General features: G+C 41.4%; 1 long non-coding RNA gene across 2 annotated transcripts in view; it reads left to right on the top strand.

The window, feature by feature from the left end:
- LOC134363070 (uncharacterized) overlaps positions 1 to 18063 on the top strand; it is a 72167-nt gene extending 54104 nt beyond the window's left edge. Inside the window, exons 1-3 of one of the 2 annotated variants that reach the window (XR_010021681.1) lie at positions 12402 to 12601; positions 14099 to 14174; positions 17135 to 18063. This is a non-coding gene — a long non-coding RNA (uncharacterized LOC134363070). Of the gene's footprint in view, positions 1 to 12401; positions 12602 to 14098; positions 14175 to 17134 lie in introns of those variants that run through there. The other variant, XR_010021682.1, reaches the window with a different exon arrangement.
- Positions 18064 to 21683: the final 3620 nt, after the last annotated feature.

The following is a 21683-nucleotide window of genomic DNA, read 5'->3' as shown; positions in this document are numbered from 1 at the left end:
CTTTGATCCCCACCACCACCACCAAAGAAAAACCAGTTAAGAGCATTGGAAAACTCAAGAGGCTTTTTTATTATTCATCTATTAATTGTATTACATGTCTTTATTCAGTTGAATTCAGTTTTAAAATATATCAGAATAGAGAAATTTGTATCTATCTATCTATATGCATATTGTATCTATCTATATTCCTATCTGTCCATATTCGTATCTATCTATATCCTATCTATCTATCTACATCTATGTTGTGTCTATCTATATATATGTGGAAAACCAGCTGGTACCCAAAGTGGCACCAACAATCTTAGAAGCTCTTATTTTGCATAGCCATAGTATCTAGCAATTTCCATCTCTTTTTCCCTCTCGATGAATACTGCACTTTCCCCAAAGATGTATATTTGGCAGCATTCTCACGCTCTTGCTGAGCCTGCTTCTTCATGGCCTCACGCTCTGGCCTCTGCTCTTTTGTAATGGGCGTTGACATTACCGGCTCAGGAACATTTGGATTCCTCCATGGAATTCGTTGGTAGCGCAAGTCTTGGAGTGGATATTGGGTTTGAGGCTTGGGTGGAGACTGGAGCTTGGTCACAGCAGTGGAAATGGGCCCCTGCTGGAGAGAAGTGCAGGATGATGTTTTGTCGGGTGCGGGCCCAGGAGCAGCCGTCTGAGGGACACTGGGCAACCTAGGGTTGGTCAAACCTGGTTGGGTTGTGTTGATTGGAATTGGCTGAGCTGGCCTGGCAGGACCTGTCAAGGCTGCATTGGCAGGAGCTGGTTGGGATGGATTGACTGAGTTAGCAGCAGCAGGCTGGGCAGAGCAAGCCATAGCAGGCCTATGTGAAGCCAGAGACTGTGGCCTCCGAGGAGCAGGTCGAGGTCGAGGCCTGTCCAGGGTCGGAAAAGGCAAAGGTATCAACCTGACCTTCCCAGGAGGTGGCAGCTCATACTGGGATGGAGATGGAGACTCCTCTTCAGCTCTGCTATCTCGTTTCTGGGCTTTGACTTGAGTTTTCTCAGGACTTTTACCCTTCCATGGGGTATCCAGCTGTCGTTTGATAGCTCGGGCTGGCTGGGGTTCTCTGGTGTTGCTAGAGTTTCCTAGGGCCCGAGAGGAAGAGAGCCCAGCTTTCTTGTCATTCTTCCTCCCCAGTGCATGAAAAACCTGCACAGACTCCAGCATGTGCATGCCTAGTCTGCTTCGAGGCTTTTTAAAGACCTCTTGGCTAAGGTCAGGTTGATTTTCCTTCCTCTTGTTCCTGGGAATGGTTGGCTTCTCCTCTGCCTGGACTTTGTTCCCTGGCTGCTTACTCTCACCAGCTTTCTTGGTGTGATTTTCTCTGGTTCTTCTCTTTTTTTCCTGCCCGTGGCTCTCAGTTTTGCTCATCCTGCTGGATGCAGCTTTCTGAGGTTTGCTGTCAGGATGCTTGGCCCCATTCACAGGAGCCCCGTCACTGGCTGCAGCACTGCAAACAACCACTTCTCCCCCTAACAGGCACTCTGGGTTCTTTGGCTGGCTTTTGGCTCTGGGAGCACCACTGATATGTTCAGAGGCTTTACGCCTGTTCTGCCTGACCTGATTGGATGGACCCTTTATGACACTCGGCTTGTCCTGCACCTGATTCATCTTGATGGCTCCGGTGTCTTTGGCTTTGATGGCTGTGAGATCTTTGGATTGGTCAAGATATTTCAAGGAATTCAAGAGCTGGGGAAGGTGGGTATCTTCCACCAGTTTAGTGGTGTCTGCAAAACCACTACTGGACTCAATCCCATTTTCAAGTGTCCCTTGGTCCTCAAGACTCAGGCTGTTCTTTCCCAGATTGGCATTGTCAGGACCAGGAGGCTGCTTTTGACCAGGAGGATCAATGCACGCCAGAATCTGGCGAATATCAGGGATTTCAAAAGGGAGTAGTGGAAGATCTTGGTTTTCTATTGGGATCTGGTCGTCATCCAGAGGCTTCGAAAGCTTGGTTTTCCTGTCTTCTGAATTTTTAATCTCTGCTTGTTCCTTGCTTGAAGGTTGCAGCCCGAGGTAAGTCTCCATCCCCAGGGAAGTTTCCATCACTACAAAGGAATCAAGGAAAAAGTCAGTCCTGGGTAAGTGAGATACTCCCCCTAGATACAAACACAGCAATCAGGCACCTTCCAGCAGTGGGCAAGCCATTTCCACTATCTCTTCTTAAGGACCATGGACAGGACCTTGTGTTAAAAGATACTCAGTGACTGGAATACTTTACTGGTGATCATCTGATGTCATTCTTTCTTGGTTTTCTTTTATTTCATAGGGTTTTTGTAAGTTATGAAAAAGTGAACGTGAGTTTTGAACTATGAAATGTTTTATACAGCCTAGCATTCTCATATAGGGTCCTTTCAATTCTCTCCAGTCTTCTGAGAGAATAAGAACACTTCATGTCATGGACGAGGAGAGAGAGTGGAGCTCTTCCTCATGAAATATACAAGCAAGAACACATTCTGAGCTGGCTTTCATTGGGCAGGATCCCTGAACACAAGGTCTGAAATTCCGGTGTAAGTTGAGGAAAATTAGACTGTCACTACCACATAAGAATTCTGAAGTGCCTTCCAAAGAGACTTAAAGCAGTAGATCAGGGAAGGTAGTTAATTACAGTGTGGTGGTGTAGGGAGACTGAGGAGCAGGACAGCAAAAAGTGAGGCATCTCTTGGTGTGTTCTTGAGGTTCTCCTGTATGTAGCATAGATGGCATTGTAGTATCCCACCTTCCCACCTATATGGAGTCTGAAAATGGAGAGCACTGAGCAATGGTGGTGGTTAAACTCTCAGGACTTAAACTCTACCTATCTGTGGATTCACCACTTCTGAGCTGCAGATTTGACCCTCCTTTGGAATGCTGACTGCATTCCTCTCCCTTCTTGCTGTTTGTACTCACCTTGAACACCTCTTTCTGTGATGGATTGAGCGGACACAGAGCAGTAGGTTCCAGACGTGGAGACTGGTGTGAGGACTCTTGTGGGCTGAACCTCCTCCAGCACCATCCCTATCTCTGGTTGAGGGGCAGAGGCCCTACTTCCCATGTACAACACAGAGCCATAGGACTGCAGGCAGGGGCCAAGCTCTCCACACAGTATATGCCCCAATGTGCCTTGATTATAGTAATACATCTGGCTTCCCTCCTGGTAGGGAAGTGACAGACTATGTCCCTGATTTGGAATCTGTGATGGTGTCCCCTGAACAAAGGTGGCAGACAGTGATGGATACAGAGGGACCACAGTATGGGCAACTGAAGTTTTATCATACTGGGCTGCCATAGACGTAGAAGAAACAGCTGTGTCTTGGTCAATGACCGTGACAGTGTAGTCTTCAAGTGAAGATGACTTTGTTTCAGTGCTTCCTGTGATATCCCACTTCAGACTACCTGGATAGGAGGCAGCTGAAGTGGAGATCTGGCTCTGGCCAGTAACCCCAGACAACATAGCTGTGTTAGAATGTTGGTAAGGGTAGGCACTATCTATGAGTGGCTGGAAAGAAGTGCCAGAGGCTGATGGCAGTAGCCATGCCGAATTGGCAGCTGGAGCAGGGGTGCTGGCAAAGTTGCAGACACTTCCAGCTGTTATAGAAGCTGCATGGCTCACCACAGGAAGAGAGAGCTGAAGAGATTTTGCAGTTCCAAGTACAGATGAATTTTGGAAATTTTCTGCAGGAAACAAAAGGATGATGAAAAAATGGTGAGATTGATAAACTTTCACTAGGTTTAAGGAACAGCATTATCTTAAGGTTGTTGCAATCAGGAAGTCTCTAATACCAATACTCACTGAGATACCAAAGTCAAAGTTTATGATGGCTGTAAGTGCTGGAGCACTTTGATACTCTTCTGAGGAACTGTCTCTGCTCCAACTTGGGCACAGATGTGCAGAAGACCCAAGTAGTCTGGTTCATGTGTTATTCCCGAGGTTAGAAGCAAACTTCTCCCTGCCCTGTCCTTCCCTTGAGCCTGTACTAGCATTGTCTCGTAACTTTTTCCTAGAATTGAAGCATTTCAGCAGTAGGAGGCCCTTAGCAAACTTCTGTTTTAACATTCTCATTTTACAAGTGAGGAAACTGTGGCTCAGAGAGGTCAGATTGTCTTATTCACGTTCTCTCATTATGTTCATATCATTACCAGGTTTCAGACCCTGACTACATTGCTAGTACTCTTGCTCTGAGCAAAGGCCAGAAACTGGGAGAAATAAAATTTGAGTACAGGCAATTTTTTTTCTCTTTGCATTAGTAAACTGTACAGCTACTACTATTGCAATCTTCGGTCTCATTTTGCTTGGGTAGGTCACATGCCATTCCCTAGAGTTCACATGTAAGCCAGTCCAGTGGGTAAATGTAAAGGACCATTCTTTACCCTCTTCAAGCCTAGCTTCTGATCCAAAGTCAAAATGCCTACCTGCCTGTTTCTCAAGAAATGCCTTTGAAAAAAAAATGTTATTTAAACTGTCTGAGTAGTGATTAGAATAAAAATAACAATTATAATTAATACATGAATGGAAGTAATACATATGACTTGTATGAAGGAAGATCATTAAGTTCTGGAAAGACAATAAGACAAAAGTCATGAAAAACACGTAACATCACAGGACTAAATGGAATACATAGGTACTAATGAAAATTGAGGTATAACGAATATAGCAAGAGTCAAAGCTTAGTAAGTTTACTCATAAATGAAGTTCTGTTATCATAGATGTAATATTATGAAAGCGAGTATTATCTACTGTGTGTGAATACTATTAACCAAAAACAGACCACGATAGAAGGTGATTTTCAATAAACCTATACACCTAGACCGAGAAACCGTATTAACAAAAAATGTGTAATAAACAGAAAAATGCAGTAAATGTGAATGTTTAGGTACCCGTAATATCTGCCGGCCAATATTTTAATAAAAACTGGTCAAAGCAGAGAGCAAATCAATAACCATAAGGGATTCCATTATTGTGCTCATTCCTATTTTTCTGAATATTACCCAGCAAGTGACAGGTATTAATCCTAGTTCAAATAGATATTTCAATTAATATAGTCACATAACAAGCAGAAAATAAAGTATCATGAAGGTTTTTATATTTATCCTGAAAACATAGATTATAATGATCTTCAACATCTAAGAAAATGTGATCCCCAAAGCCTAAGAGAATCACCTCTAGAATCAGAATTCAGGAACAACCCAAAGGATTCCACGAAGTTGTTTTGATAAACGTGGAATTAGAGATGTGGTGCTTGACTTTTTCTTTTTATTCTTACGTAGGTCTTTCTTTTCATTCTTAGGTCTAAAAACGGTTAATGACTGTTAATCAGCACACACTGTGATTTAGGAAGAAAATAATTGTAAAGATGTAAAGCAGCTTTGACTTGAAAGCTACTTATCACGCAAAGGAATTTGTCCTTCTGATGCAAGGTAGGATACATCATTTTTTGAAAACACAATTTTATTTTTAATAGGAGAAAAATTCATATAGTTTAAAAATCAGGAAAAAAAACCCACTTAAAATTCTGTTTCATCCAGGCCCCTAGATAACCACTTTTATTAATTTCTTGTTTATGGGAAGCATCATTTCTAAAACATTTCTTCACTGTTCATTTTTAAAACTGTCAAGTGTCATCTGAGTTCAAAGAAGCAACAGAAAAAAACCAGGTAACCAGATATGACTTTTCTGACTAGCTGCTTTTCCTAGTGACACCCTATTGTAGCCTTAGTTTCCTTCTCAGTCCGGTCATCTAAGCACTTGCTGACTTCATTTTGCCCTGCTCTGAGGAGATTTCCCTCTATGCTCGTGCCGCTTTAATTTAGAATCTTGAGTCCCCTTCAACATTCCATCACAAACTGCCTTCTTTTTTTCTTGAGAATTCCCCCATGCGCTCCACCTCTTTCATCTATTTTGTCCTTCCTCATTTTTATATTTTCTTGTCCCTCTCGGTTCCTGTTGGCCTGTGCTTGATGAAATCACTGCCAAACTTCCTTGCCCGAAGAATATGTGGGTCCTTCTGGTCCACTACTCTCCATCCCCTCTCCCTCTTTTTTTTTCCACCTAGGTTACAAAGAAAATGTCACAACATGTGAATGTTACTTTTTGAACAGCACTGAATTTGAAATACTAAACTGAAAATATTCGTAGAGGGAGACAATTACAGATGAAATATCTCGGCATATGTTGCTAGTTTTCTACACCACCGAGGTTTTTTCTCTGTTTCTGTTGAAACAGTCTCAAGAAGTCTCTAATTTCATTTTCTGTACACAAGCCCTTTAAGATTTAACATTAGAAAAGAAAGGGACCAGAAAGAATAACCAATCTATTATCCTAATATAACATATGAGGAAACAGATTTTGTGAGAGAGTAAATGATTTGTCCAAAGTTACACAGCTAGTAAATGTCAGAGCCAAAACTGAAATGAGGTTTCCAGATTTCTGGCTCAATACTTTCCTCCATTATTCTAAACCGTCTTGACTGTACTACTAAATTTAGGCGGGAAAAATCTAATGAAACACTAGAAAGTTTCTGTCCTTACCTGACATGGTGAGAGAAGAGGAAACGTCAGCTAAGGATACAAAGGATGAGGAGACGATACTGGAGGATGTCTGGGTGGCAGAAGCCAAAGGGCGCATGTGTCCAGTACAGAGGTTACTGATCACTGGCCACTGGCCACTGGTGATGATTCGAGTTTATTTGCACACAATTCCATGGAAACCCCAAGATTCTACCAGGTGGCGGTAGGTTGGTGGGCGAATGATGTCACGAGACAGTCAGTTTAAAGGTATGCAATAGCCAATAGGGAGGTCAAATTTCCAACAGGAAGGTGAGATTGGACGGAGAGAGTGGCAGGAGCAGCATCTAAATGTCTGAACTCTGGGGAGGTTAAATACTGCAAGGCAGACATGATAGTTCCACGTTCCCCTAGATCATCTCAGTGCTTCTTATAGATGTTCATTAATACAATAAACCAATAGTCATTTATATTTTGTATATTATTTTTAATGTAATATACAATATTATACATTTATAAGTATATATTATATATACAGTTAATTAATATCCTTGGGGAGGAAGGAAAGGGACACATAGGGTGAGCAATAGTAGTTGTTCTGAAACTATTTCAGTTATTTTGCTTAGTGAAATTACTGCAAGTTTCAGGGAGCAAAGGAAGGGATTAAAGGGCTCTTTTTGTGCGTTGGTTGAAGACTAGGGTGAAGTTGGTTGAGTGTGTCTTGTAGGGAATGATGTAATCCAAGGCTCTGCTCTTAGTTTCTTCTCCTTGAATCCTACCTTCCTTGGGCTGGGCTGGACTGGGCCGGGCCAGGTGGCGCCAGAACTTGCATCTCTCTTCTGCTCTCCTTCCTTCCCCTTCATTTTAGGCATTGTTTCTGAGATGAGACTTAATGTTGCATTCTTATACTCGTGGATGTTACTTCCTGTAAACTTCAAGAAGCAGCGGTCTTCTCTTCACTGCCCCGATGCTTTGAAAAATGGACTCTGCCTATTCAAAGCCAACACCAGAGTGGTTGAAGAAACAGGTAATTGCAGACGTTCCCTCATCTGGTCTGTGGTCACAATTCCTTTGCCCATAATTTGCTCCCTCTGGCTCCTTGCACCATGAAGACATTCTGCCATCCTGCTCTTTTCTACGTGGGAAGCATTTGGGATATTTTCTCTCTTCTCACATGAGAGAATCCAGTGTGGCAGTTACTGTAGCCTTCTCTCCCTTGTAAACAGCCACCATAGAATCTTGGGCATCTAGGATTCCTTGTATGCCATGCTTGGGTGCAATGCCAGGCAAAATGAAGAGAAGAATAGTTAGAGAAAGAAGACATCACTGGAAAATAAGGAACATGTAAGGCAAGGGCACAGGAAAAAAGAGACTGGTGTATTTTTTGGTTTTTGTAAGAAACAAGTGGACGTTCTTTGGCCTCATTTTCTACTAGCAGAACAGACAATTCAGTGTGTGTGGGTGTAGATATATTTTTTCAACGTGTATGTGTTTTTATGTAGCGAGAGTCCAGAAGCTGTCATGAATTTGTACACTGAAGAGAATAGTCATAAATGTCTTTGCTTTTTTTTTTTTTTTATGTCATCCTACCTTATTTATGCCAGGCATTATTATGTTTGTAGAATATAGATTGCTTTTAAATGCTTTGGTTTTTCTTCATGTTTTTTTCACCCGTAGTCCTATTTTTCAAGAACCCAGCAGTGTAAGACATATTGCATGTTCTTTTCTCTTGATTTTTTATTTTGAAACATCACAAACTAACTTGACCTGATGGATTTTTGTGGAGATAATTAAAGAGGGGTCCCTGAAAAAGGTTCATTATTGCTTTTATACTTATATTTCCCATCTGTTCGAATAATGCTTCTACTGCTTAATATGCACCCTGAATTTTTTCAGTGATTATATGTGTGTGTTTGTGGGGGTGATGCTTATCTGAGAAGAAATTGTGAAAGGTGTGGCAGGGTAGACATATGGTTTAAGTTTCCAAGTGCTTTTCCCTTTGAGCTTAGCTTCCCCTGTCACATAGCTTACTTCCGCAATACTGACATGTAATGTGAGGCTAACAACGTATGCTAAGTGTCTGCAAGCCAACCAGTCTCTATTTCCTCTATGGTCCCATAGAAATCAAGGGAATCCATAGCTAGCACAGGTTTGGGTGGGTGACATGGATAGGGAGGAGCATGGTTAGAACAAGAACCTGTTTACATATTAATATATTCAGTTGCAACATTCAATTCTATTTAGGCAAATGCTTCTCATAGTTTGGTCTCTCCTGGTCCCCAGCCTCTGTAACTATTTCCCCCCGCAGTTTCTAGACACTTAACTCTAGCTCCGAGTCTCAGGATCATATTAACCTCTAAAATAAATCTGAAATGTAGGAGGAAGAACCTAAAGAGCTTCAGTCTAGCACTGTGGAACTTGGTCAAGTCCTACCCTGACTAAAGCCTCAGTTTTTATAGTCAGGGTGTTGTCTTGCTCCAGAGACCCATTCCCTGCATTTCGTACCCATCAGGATAACTGAACTTCTCTCAGTGTAAATACCCAGGCCATCCACCCCTGAGGCCCTTCTTTATTCTATCCATTCTCTCTTTTTGCTTTTCTTAAAGACTGGAATCCCTCAAACGCCTACATTGTGCCTGGGCCCTGCCAGATCCTGGTAGATATTGTTAGTGTCACCTTAGCTGTTTGGTGCTCCGAATGTCCCTTAGTCCTATACTTTTCAATCCGCTGTACGACGTGCTTGTGAAGGCACACTTTGTTAGTTTTCAAAAGCATTTTATTTATCAGTAAACAGTGTCGTTGACTTCATGTCCCTTCACCAATTCTTCCCCTGCCTCCTCCCTCTCCCCAGTCCCCTACATCAACATCATATCCGTTCAGTTAACAAAGTCAAGGAATCGTGATTGTTGTGTCTTCTTCCCCCTGCCCCATTTATTTGTTTGTATGTTTATTTATTTATTTTTATTAGCTCCCACGAATAAGTGAGAACATGCGGTATTTCTCTTTCTGTGCCTGGCTTATTTCACTTAATATACTTTTTTCTAAGTCCATCTATGTTGCTGAAAATGGTTGTATTTCACTATTTTTTATATCACAGCAGTATTGCATTGTGTAGATATATCACATTTTCCTGATCTGCTCATCCAATGATGGCTATTGTAAATAGTGCTGCACTAAATGGGAGTACAGGTAACCCTTCGACATGATGATTTCCATTCCTCCGGGTATATTCCCAGTCGTGGGATAGCTGGGTCACATGGTAGATCGATCTGTAGTTGTTTGAGGAGCCTCCATACCATTTTCCATAGAAGCTGTACCATTTTGCAGTCCCACCAACAGTGTAGGAGGGTTCCTTTTTCTCCACATCCTCGCCAGCATTTATCGTTCTGCCTTTTGGCTATTAGCCGTCCTAAGTGGAGTGAGATGGTATCTAAAAGTGGATTTGATTTGCCTTTCTCAAATGCTAAGTGATGTTGAGCATTTTTTCATGTGTCTGTTGCCCATTCGTGTATCTTCAAGAAATGCCTGTTCAGCTCCTTTACCCATTTTTTAATTGGGTTCCTTGGTTTTTTGCTGTTAAGTTGTTTGAGTTCCTTGTATCTTCTGGATATCAATCCTTTGTCCGACGTATAGTTCGCAAATATTTTCTCCCACTCTCTTGGTTGTCTTTTTGCTCTGTTAATTGTTTCTTTTGCAGTGCAGAAGCCCTGTAATTTGACATAATCACATTTGTTCATTTTTCCTTTGGTTGCCTGTGCTTTTGGGGTTGTATTCATACAGGTGAAGACATACTTTTACCTCATGTTGGACAAACTCCCTTTCAAAAAAGCCTGCTCTTTGCCAGTTCCCATACCTTCTGGAAACCCTATTCTGCCCAGATCTGGGTTTTTGTGTGTGTCAACAACTATAACTGAGTTTGTTCTCACCCAAAGTTTGTGCCTTTTAGCAAACTGGATGTACAACATCAATATAGTATTTTTGAAGGTTAATTCTAGTTGTCAGCTTGGTTAGATGAAGGAACGCTGAGAAACCTGGTAAAGCAATCTTTTCAGGTGCATCCATGAAGGTGTTTCCAGCAGAGATTAGTATGAGAGTCTGAGTGGCCTGAGTGTGAAAGACCCACGCTCAGCGTGGGTGGGAACCATGCAATCCACTGGGGTCCGGAGGGAACAAAAGACAGAGGAAAGAGGTGAAGCTCTCTCTCGATCCACCGGAGCTGAGTTACACTCTTCTCTCCTGTCCATGGACATCAGGGCTTGAGACTCTTCAAATTTTGGATTCCAGAACTTATACCAAGAACACCATCAGCTTCTCTGGATCTGAGGCCTTTGAACTTGGACTGAGCCACGCTACCGGCTCCGGTTTATAGACGGCCTATCGTGGGACTTTTCTTCATAGCCACGTGAGCTAATTCCCCTAATAAATCCCTCTCATGGAATTAAAGCATATCCTATTGATTCTGTCTCTGTGGAGAACCCTGACTAATACAGCATTTCTAGTTTCTGACAGACTTATGTCACATTTTGTATGGTGTCATGTTTATAGATATTTGTACCATTTGTACATTATGGTAACCATACACCTTCTGGATATTTTTTCTATAAATTCCAAAGGAGTATTTTATAATTTAATACCAAATATGAATGTGCATATTTGTAAGTTTGCAATCTGTGTGATGCCAACTTCTGTCTTTTTTTTTCCTAATTAGCAATCCAGCAATAATGACCCATTTTTAATTATGTGGAAATTTTCAGTGTTTGTAGATTTAAAATTTGTTGAGATACGAGTATCCAAAAATGTTAAAGCTAGTGGTCTTTTGTCCCTTTCCTTCAGTCATTCGTTCATTCATTTATTCAATAACATTGACTTCTCTGACCCTTAGTTTACCCAGCCCTAAAATGGTTGTGAAGATTACTAACAATGCATGTAAAGTACTTTCAGAAATTGGAAACTAAAAATTGTTATTATAATTAGCTACAGTTTAATCTGGAATTTAGTAGTCTATTCTGTCTTCAGAACTACTGTAGGACGTGCTGTCCTTTGCTGTTCCACTTGTAGCAGTGTCAGAGTTTTTCTAACAGGTACAGATTCCTATGCTTGATACTGGGTGGAAATCTTGGACTTGAGCTCCACTCTTATCTCTCTCTGTTATGTTTTGGTATTCCTAAAATGTAAATACATGCTGTCACCTCTACCATGATACCTGGCATGTGATAGGAACCCAGTAACAGTTAGGCTGTGAAAGGCAGTGTACATTGCTACAGTATTTGTAAAGGGTAATTAGGCAGAATCGTTCAAAATTTCAAGTTTGTATATGTTCCATTGCAGCAATTCTAATTCTAGGAATTTAGAGATAGGTGTATATATGTACAAGGATGTTCACGTTGCAGCATCGTCTGTAACAGAAGACAAAACAGTAACAACCGCAAAACAACTAAAGGTCCACCAATATTAGACTGGTTAAGTAAATTATGATACTTTTAATCATGTTACTTATAATCAATCAAACGCTGTACGGCCATTAAAAAATTGAATGGGGTGCATACAAATTGACCGTGAACATCCGTGTTCAAGATGTATTGAATATGCATAGCATGCTGCTTTTGTATAAAAATAGGGGATATACATATGTGTGAAAGTAAAGAGACACAATATTCAAAATGTGAATGGAAGCACTTGGAAACATCTGGGGGAACACACGAGGGATTGGTAGCAGGAGGACTTGACTTTCCATCCCATGTCCTGTTTTGAACTCTGAAGGGCGCAGACACGAACTCATCGACCTGTAGTACCGGCTGTCGGCTAAGGAGGGCGCTGTAGCCAGCAAAGCCCTGTTTACAAACCAAGCGCCTCGGTAAGCGGCCTGGTGAAGCCGGCGAGACGGGCGGTGGCGCATGCGCAGCAGCGGGCGCCTGGGCGCTCCGTGTTTGCTGCGGAGGCGCCTTCGCTCTGGGAACTTGTTCTGTCACCGAGTGCGCCCGGCTGGCCTCTTTGACCCTCTTGGTATCGGGTGGGCGGCATCTTGGGTGGCTGGGGTCTGGGACGCCACTTTTCTGGACGCTCCTCGGCTAAGAAGAAGGGCGCGGTTGGAAACCACATCCCTGAAAGGTAATACGCGCTGGGGCTTGGGCATGGCCCTTCCGGCCGGTAGCTTCCGGCCTGGGCTTCAGGTCTTGTAGTCGCCGCCTCTCACTGTCACTGCCGCGCGCTCGGCCCATCCGCCCCTTCCGACCCTTGTCCCTTAGAGGCAGTGACCCTCTCGCTGCGCCACCCGCAGTCGCTGAAAGGGACAGTGTCTGTGATTTCCCCCTACCCCCCATTCTTTTAAAAGCGAGGCTCCGGCCATTGCTGGTCAGTGAGAGTACGGAAGGACTGCTTTAAGGCGGAACTGTTAGTGTTGGGAACACTCCTTAATTACCAAAATGGAACCTCCCTCAATTCCCCAAGCTGTGTTATATTGGCACAGAGAAAGAGAGTAATAAGATAGAAGTTTGAGAAAAGGAACCCAGCAGTACCGCCCTGAGACCTTACATGGAAGGTAGGTTTGTACTGTTTCCAGAAACACAAAGTGCATACTGTTGCTTCCAAGCAGGTGTCAGCAGAGATACCTTCCTCTGTACGTGCAAACGGTTCATTTGGGGACTTTGTGAAGTGAACTGTGTTTACTCCGTGAGACCTTCCTCTCCCTCATCTCATGCCTCCTTCTATTTCCAGAGTATCTTTTGAATCTCTCAACTTCTCTCTATCAGCTCCTCAACACACGTTTTGCCTGACCTATTGCAGTTGGGTCCTAATTAGTGTCCATTCATCTACTTGTTTCCTTTCAATACATTCTTCACACAGGAAATTTCTTTTAATAGGTAATTGTTAAAAACTGAAATTGAATTGTAATCGGAATATTGCTCATAAACGTTCGTCAAAAACATTGTTTTAAGAATAGAAAGAAACTCCTTTTCGATATCTGTAATATAAGGTTCTGCATGGTCTGGGATCCTGTCTGCTTTTCCATCCCCATCTCTTTCCACTCTTCTCCTCACTTTCTGTGCTGCAGATATACTGTATTAACACTAGTTAATTAAAACTCATCCCACAGTAGTCAACTCAAATATTATTTTTCACTGTGACACCTGGAGTTCACAGGCCCTTTCTATCAAGTTTTCTCTTAAAATAGGAACTCAGACTTCCCTACTGGTTGAATTTAATGGCATCAGTTGTGTGAAGACCAAAAATAAACTGTGAAGTCAAAGAACTGAATTTAAACTCTTTCAGTCAATGTATAATTAATGCTTTCTTAGCATTTGGTACTGGGCCAAGTTTTGTCAGGGGTACAGAAGTTCTGGTCATCTTTGGTTTTAACTATGCTTTATTTGGGGGAATCTCGCACTGTTTTGTTGCCTTGTATCTGTTTTCAAGATGGAGAAACAGGAAGAAGGAAAGTCTGGGTTGTTACTAGGTGGGATTGAATAAGTGGAATAGCAAAATGCAAAACAGAGAAAAGCGGGGACATGCTGTGTGGGCTGTGATTTCCATTTTCAAGAATTCTTCATTCTCTGCAGGGAGACAAGGCTATCATACAATTTGGCTAATAAAAAATATATCTAATAGGTGGAAAGACTATCTCCCAGTTGGACAGCGGATGCCTGGGACTCGGTTCATTGCTTTCCAAGTTCCTTTGCAAAAGGTAAGCAAAAGTTGATTCAGTATTCTTTCAGAAATCTGAATTAACCATGTGGAACACTGGTTCTCAACCCTCTCACCCTCCATTTTCCCTTTTTATAGCAGATACTTTGTAATGCCCATTCCTGAAATGAAATTCATAGATAAAATATAATCTACTTCCACACATAGATTGAAAGAAAAAAGTCAGTGTAACACCCCCACTATAAGATATAGAATAAATTTGGGGAAACTAATTTGTAATAAAGTAATAGTATTTCACTATGTAAATGTTTGGACACAACTATGCTAGAAGACATGAAGAAATAGTTGCTTGCACCGTGAGTGCAAGAACTACAAATGCAGACTGCTCTAGGTGGGTTATATTGACTTAGGCGTAGGGGTTTTCATAGCAATGAACAGCTTTTAGTAGACTTGCAAACAAAACAAAGTACGTCTTCACTTGGTTGACAAGGTTATTACTATCCTGTGAAATTCTATGCACGTTAAAAATGTGCAAAAACTCCTTTCAGTTTATTTGTGAAATGGAGTTGGGTTCAAGGATGACATAAATATGAAGTTCTTTTAACTCATATTAATGTTGAGTAGGACAGTCGAAAAAGTCATTCTGTATGCGGGACACATTTGTGGGACTGTTCTGAATTTGGCAAGCTGTCTAGCGTCTAAGACCCTCACCTACTAGATGCCAGTAGGACCCCTTCCCTCCTATTGTCACAACCACAAATGCTCTGCATCAGCAAGATCAATTTGAACATGGAAACTCCGAAGGTTGTGTTTTTGTTTGAACTAGGAAAGGAATAGGTTGGGAAAGCATTTGACACATGCATAAAAAAAGTGAGTAGAGAAGGTGAAGACAATTATTGTCATCTAGATTCCATATCTTGTTAAAATTGCCCAATATAGCAGGGATTAGTATCAGGAAAAGCCCATGTTGAATGTTTTGGGAATTTATTTAATTTGTGACCCATAGGTCAGGCTTCCTTTTCACCTGCTCTGTCAACTTTTCTGCATCTGTAGACTTCAAAATTAGTTGTTTTTGAGAGATAAACACGTGGTTCTTATTTACATCTACATCCAACAACACCAAGCATAATGTTTGACATGTAAGATAAACTTAACAAATCTTTGTTGAATGAATGGATTCTTTACCCACGTTTGCAGTTACTGTGAATATTTTCCTATACATCTCCTCGTCTATGCTATTGTCCTAACTCTTGAAGTTCCTACTCCATGGCCTCTTAAAATTGACTCCTGTGCTTTCAGAAGTGTCACTGCTCAGCCCCTTGCCTGAAAGTCCATCGGCAAGAGGAGAGAAAAGCGGAGGACTCTTCACTTCTTTTTCTCCCCACAGCCACACATCATTGCTGCCCAATGTCTTAATTAAAGGCTTCTTCTAGTTCTGTATACTTGTTTTCTTCAGTGTTGGGGTTGTTGAAAGTACCATAGAGGGGATTGTGAAGAAGTAAAACTGCTCTCAGTGTAGTTCCTGTACATGTAGTAGAGTTAGGGAGATGAACTATCCGTGTGTGGCAGTGAAATGTGGCATTGGTTTCTTGTGTTTCTTAGAGAAGACACCCAAGGAAAAACAGGCTCAATACTTGACAGTCACTTCCCAAGCACACTAGAGTATGAAATAGGATGTAAGTGTCAAATAAATGCTATGGCAAAAAATACTTAAGAATTCAAAGGAGGGAGAAGTGACTCCACATAGAGTTAATGAAGGAAGTCTTACTAAAGAGTTTATGACTTAAATTAGCTATCTGATGTTAGTTATTATTCAAATAGATGGAGATGATAATTGATCCATCAGCTCCACGTCTATGCAAGAAACAGGCTGAAGAGATGGCCTTTTAAGCAATTTACTCTTCAGAACTTTTACAATATGATGTGGAAGACTCACCGTCAAATCTGAGAAGTCTTCCCAAGTTAATTTATAAGTATAACATCATGTCAATAGGAATGTTCTGAGTTAGGCAGGTTCTTAAACTCATAGAAAAATAAACATCAATAGCCAGGAAAAGTCTGAAAAAGAATAATGGAGGTGGAGTGGGGAGTCCTCTAGCCCTACCAGATATTAAATCATATTAAAAGTGTGTTGTTGAAGCACAGGGGATTTTCAGGGCAGTGAAACTACTGTGTGTGATACAAAAAGGAAGGGTGGATACGTGTCATTGTAGAAGAGGATACTTGGATAAGATGGTGAAAAAGTTGAATTAAAAGGTAATGTGAATCCTTCCATGAATTTTTTGAAGACCACCTGTATTGGTCAAAACCCATAGAATATATAACACGGAGTGAACCTTAGGTAATATAAACTATGCGCTTTGGTTGATAGTGATGTGTCAGAGTTGGTTCATCGATTGTAACAAACGGACCACCCTGGGTGAAATGTTGATGGTCCCGGAGGGAAAGTACAGTCTGTCCTTTGGCTGAGTTTTGCTGTGAACCTAAAACTGCTCTAAACACTAAAGTCTATTAATTAAAAAAAAAAAAGTGATGTTGCTGGCCCTTGAATAGCCAGACAGATCCATAGAACAGAGTACAAAGTCCAAAAATAAGCCACATATACAAAAGAATATTTCGCAATAAAAGCCATCCTTCATACATGTAGACATTTAAGAAATATTTAGAAGCACTCGATATGATGGGCAGTCCAGTTGTTAGCTGGACATACAGTGGTGAACAAAGTCAGTGTGATTCTTGCCTTCTGGGAATTTACAGTCTGGTTAGGAGACCAACAGGAAATAAATAAGCATAGAAATAACTGCGTAGAATTGAGCTTATTTTCTTCCTTCTGGTCTTACTGGATGAAAGGATTGTTATGTAGCTTCTTCATTCCAGAAGAGTAGAAACTTTCCTTCAAAACCCATTGTAAGTTAGCATCACAGGGCTTGAATACATGTATAATATAACACAGGATTTTAAGCACACATTTGCTCTTTCTTATTTCGTTCTCTTTGACAGAGTTTTGAAGAGAAACTTGCTCCAGAAGAACACTTTTCCCCTTTGAATCGTTTTAACAAAACCCGAGAATCAAATGAAGAACTAGGACTGATAATTGATTTAACGTATACTCAACGGTATTACAAGCCAGAGGTAAACAGAACCCTTCATTGAAAAGAACTTTCTTCATTCTAATACTAAAAAAGTTCATGGTAATTCAGCAATAATTCAGAAGTTGTCATCTTGTGCTAATGTTAAGGCCGGCCTTCTTTCCTGGGTAATAATTTTAATAAGGGAACCAGATGGTTTCCTTAATTAAATATTTTTAATTGCTGACTTAAATGAGAATGGAGACGTGAATTGAGCTATAATATTTGTCAGTAGGCTGTGGGTGTGGTTAAGAAATTATATTAGCGTCCACATTCATTATTTTGAAAATGCAGTAGATTTAGTAAGACTAGTAGTGGCCTGAAAGGAAAGAAAAGAATACGTTGTATGTCTTTAGCACTTATTTCAAGCAGTTGCCTGAGCATGTGTAAGCATCATGGTAAATAAAAGACACTTGTCCTCTAAGTTTTATGCTTTCATTTCCTAATATCTTTTCATATAATAAGGAAACCTATGTATTCTGCTGGCCCCATGTGGCGTATCAGTGGGAAAGAATTATCCTCCTGACCAGTTTCATGGCCTTTGGAACAGTAACACCTAATGTTTCTTAGCACTTGTATTTGTATAGCAGTTTGCCATTTAAAAAGTACTTTCACAAGTATTAATTTAGGTAATCTTCACAATAATCCTATGCTGATGAAATAGCAGCAGTATTAATGTCTCCTGTTGGGTACTTATCCTGCACTAAAGACAGAAGATAGATGATTACAATTAACAGTTTTTGCTGTTTTTGATAAAACCGAAACTCAAAAAAGGAAGAATTAAAACTTGAGTTCATTGTCTCTCTTGTCCTTTTTTATTGTGGTAAAGTATCCATAATGATATTTATCATTTTAGACGTTCATAAGGGTACCATTCATTGGCATTAAAACCATTCACAATGTTGTGTAACCATCACTACTGTCTATACTCAGTACTTTTTCACCATCCCTGACAAAAGCTCTGTAACCATCAAACAGTCATTCTCCCTTCTCCCTAGGCCCTGGTATCCTCTAGTCTACTTTTGCTCTCTATGAATTTGCCTGTTCTAGGTACCTCATGGAAGTGGAATCATACACTATTTTCTCTTGTGTGTCTGGCTTCTTTCAGTAGGTGTGTTTCTAAGATTTATTCAAGTTGTAGCATGTATGAAATGTTCCTTTTCATGGCTGGATAGTATTCCATTGTGTGCGTATAACATATTTTATTTATCCGTTCATCTATTGATGGGCAGTAGACTTGTTTCCACCTTTTGGCGACTGTGAATAACGCTGCTGTGAACAGTGGTGTACAAATATTTGTTTCAATCCTTGCTTCCAATTCTTTTAGCTACGTAGCTAGGAGTGTAATTGCTAGGTCATATGGTTGCTCTATGTTTGATTTTATGAGACCCTGCCAACCTATCCAGGTTTTGTGAACTGGAAGCATGTAGAATTGGCAGACCATCTTTATGAATAGAAAATTGACAATCCAAAGTAGGATTCTTTGGAAGGGGTCTGTGCAAGTGAGGGAAGGACTTTGCTACCTTCCCAGTAAATGTGCCTCCTCCCTGGGTTTGCGCTCCTTGGAATACACAAACTGCTCGTCTGTTTATTCATTCAACACCTATTTATTGAGTGCTTACTATGTGGCAGCCTTGTTCTGGTCACTTATGATACATGAGCAAACCAAAAAGACCAAGATCCCTGCTTTGTGGAGCTCACTAAATAGAACGAAAAAACAAGTATATAGCTATAGTATTTAGAGTATCTTAGAAGGTAATAAGAAAACGTGGAGCTGGGTGCGGGGACAGGGAAAAATGAAATCTGGGTCAGGTAGTAATTAATTCTCCTCCTACATAAAGAGTAATCGAGATACTCTCGATTCCATTTAGCAGCACAGTCGATCACGTTTTATCTTGTTCCAGGGTCTCCCCTTTGGGGTTCTCCCTCATCCTCTGAAACAACAGGCCTAGGAGTGGGCAGCCTCACTCCGGGGGCTCCACTTGTAGACTGGGCCATGAGGGAATGAAAATCAATGCAACATTTCTCGAAGGGTGTGGACTGAGAGCACATGAAATACAAGGTGTCTGCAAACTGGGAATAACAGGGTAAGCTTGTAAACAATATGTTAGTTCGTTCTTCAGAGAATAGGCTGAGTATGTTTTCAGGTGAAATATGTCTAAACATACAGCAATGGGACTATTTTTAATTTGAGAAAGGTACTCTATTTTCCACGTTTTCCAGACCTTCTGAATACCCTTCAGACTTTCTGAAATGTATTAATTGATTGTTTTTCAGATTAACAATTGGATCCTTTGCTTTAATTTAGAGATTATTTCATCTAAAAACACTTTTAGCCCAGTGTTTGAAAAGGTCATTTTTAACACACCGCTTAAGAATAAGTTTATCCTCTAATTCCCTGCTTTGCAAACACCCTATAGAACCACTTGGTTAAAAATGCAGACTTCTGGGCCCCACTCCAGATCTTGAGAAAAAGACCAAGTGCAATCCAACACCTTTGATGGTGCTCACACCGTACTGGGCCAGGAATATGAGCGCTGATGCCAGATTTGCTGGTTTGAATCTCGGCTTGACCGCTTTAGAGCTGGGTGGCCTCAGGCAAGCTACTTAAACGTTTGGCCTTTGTTTCCTCATGCACAAAATAGGGCTGTTGATAGTACCTAACTCATAGGATTGTGAGGATTGACTGATTCATATACTGTAATACGTATACTATTGAAGGGTATGTCAACAAGTTCACGGAAAGATTTGTATTATCTTTCAGTTCTATCTTTCCCTGAACTTGTTGAAGTACACTTGCACATAATATATTTTGTTTATATCATATATTATATACATAATATGTATTGTACGTATATAATATACATCCATCCTGTTGGTCTGTTTCTCTAGAGATCCCTAATACATGTAGTTCAGGCAAAATCCCTTAGCACAGCGGTATTTGCAAATGCTCAGTAAGGGTTATGAGGTTGTTTTATCATCATCGTCACCAGCATCATTGTGACTGAGTTATCAAATTTCAGATCTGACCTACCTCCTAACCCTGCCATGTTATGATCTCTAGCACTGGCACAGGAATCTAAATACCTGCAAATGGAGTTCTGTATTAGTTTCCTAGGGCTGCTATAACAAAGTGCCACAAACTGGATAGCTTCAAACAACAGAAATGTGTTGTCTCACAGTTCTGGGGGCCAGAAGTCCAAACAGAGGTAGTAGGCAGTGCTGTGCTCACTGTGCAGATGCTGGGGATAGGACATATCTGCATCTTTCCTAGCTTCTGGGAGCCTTAGGCATTCATCCCTTCCTCCATAATCACAGGGCAGTCTTCCTCCTGTCTGTCTTCACATTGTCTCCCCTCTGTGCTTGTCTGTTTCTGTGTACACATTTCCCCTTTGTAGAGGGACACCAGTCATATGGGATTAGAGGCCAGCCTAGTGACCTCATTTTAACTTGATTACCCCATCATGGCTCTACTTCCAAATAGGTCACATCCCGAGGTACCGAGTGTTCGGACTACAACATATCTTTTTCAGGGGGACACAGATCTGTGCATTACATGACCCAATGACAGCAGGCAGAGAAGACATAAGCCCGAGGAAAGGATGGGAGCCAGCAGCAATGCACAGAAGAACCACATTAGGCGTCACACTGTGGATTGTACGTACTGGGAGCTAGGGCTTTGGAGGAGAGTGAAGGCAGCTAGATATGAGCTTCTCTGTATGTCTTTGTTTCCAGCCAAGTAAGGCAACTGCAATTCTGGAGCACACAAAAGGAAGCACTCTCAAACATGCTGCAAAACACCCAGTTCCTGAGCCCGAGGACATCAGGCTATGCTGTACGGGCTCTAAAAAAAAGAAGAAAAGTGGGATGAGAGGCGACTTTGTATTTATTTTTCTCCATTCTCGAGGGCACAAGATTTTGCTGCCAGGATTCTTGGAGAGTTTGCCAGAATGCCTTAACCAATTGTTCAGCCATTGTTCCTTGGGAACCTCAGTTCCAGAGGAGGCATTTTCACAACCCATTCAGACCCCTTGAGCATCCAAATCTTCCTAGAGGGACGTCTCTTGGTTCAGTTTCATCAGGCTTGAATGTCCCTGCTGGAGCCCTATGGAAGCATCACTTAGACACCACTTACTCAGAGTTTCGTGGAGGACCAAAGAAAACCATCCAGACACAGTCTGAAGCAAAAGCCACATCTGCCAGGCCCTAAAGCAAGGAAGATTTTGTCGCTTCATGCTGAGGATCCCCTTCTTGGCATCCATATCTGTGCTTTTAAGTGCTTTGTCAGACAGGCCCTGGGTGCTTGTCATGCTACTCGTGAGGTTATTTGGGGGGTGGGAGTGGAGGGGAAAAGGTAAGGCTGAAGGCAAAAAAAAGTGAGGTACACCGGGGAGCTGGAGATGAAGATGAGTGGATTGACA

The sequence above is a fragment of the Cynocephalus volans genome, chromosome 14, assembly GCF_027409185.1.
Source record: "Cynocephalus volans isolate mCynVol1 chromosome 14, mCynVol1.pri, whole genome shotgun sequence".
Taxonomy (NCBI): Eukaryota; Metazoa; Chordata; class Mammalia; order Dermoptera; family Cynocephalidae; genus Cynocephalus; species Cynocephalus volans.
This window is presented reverse-complemented; position numbering and strand designations above follow the sequence as displayed.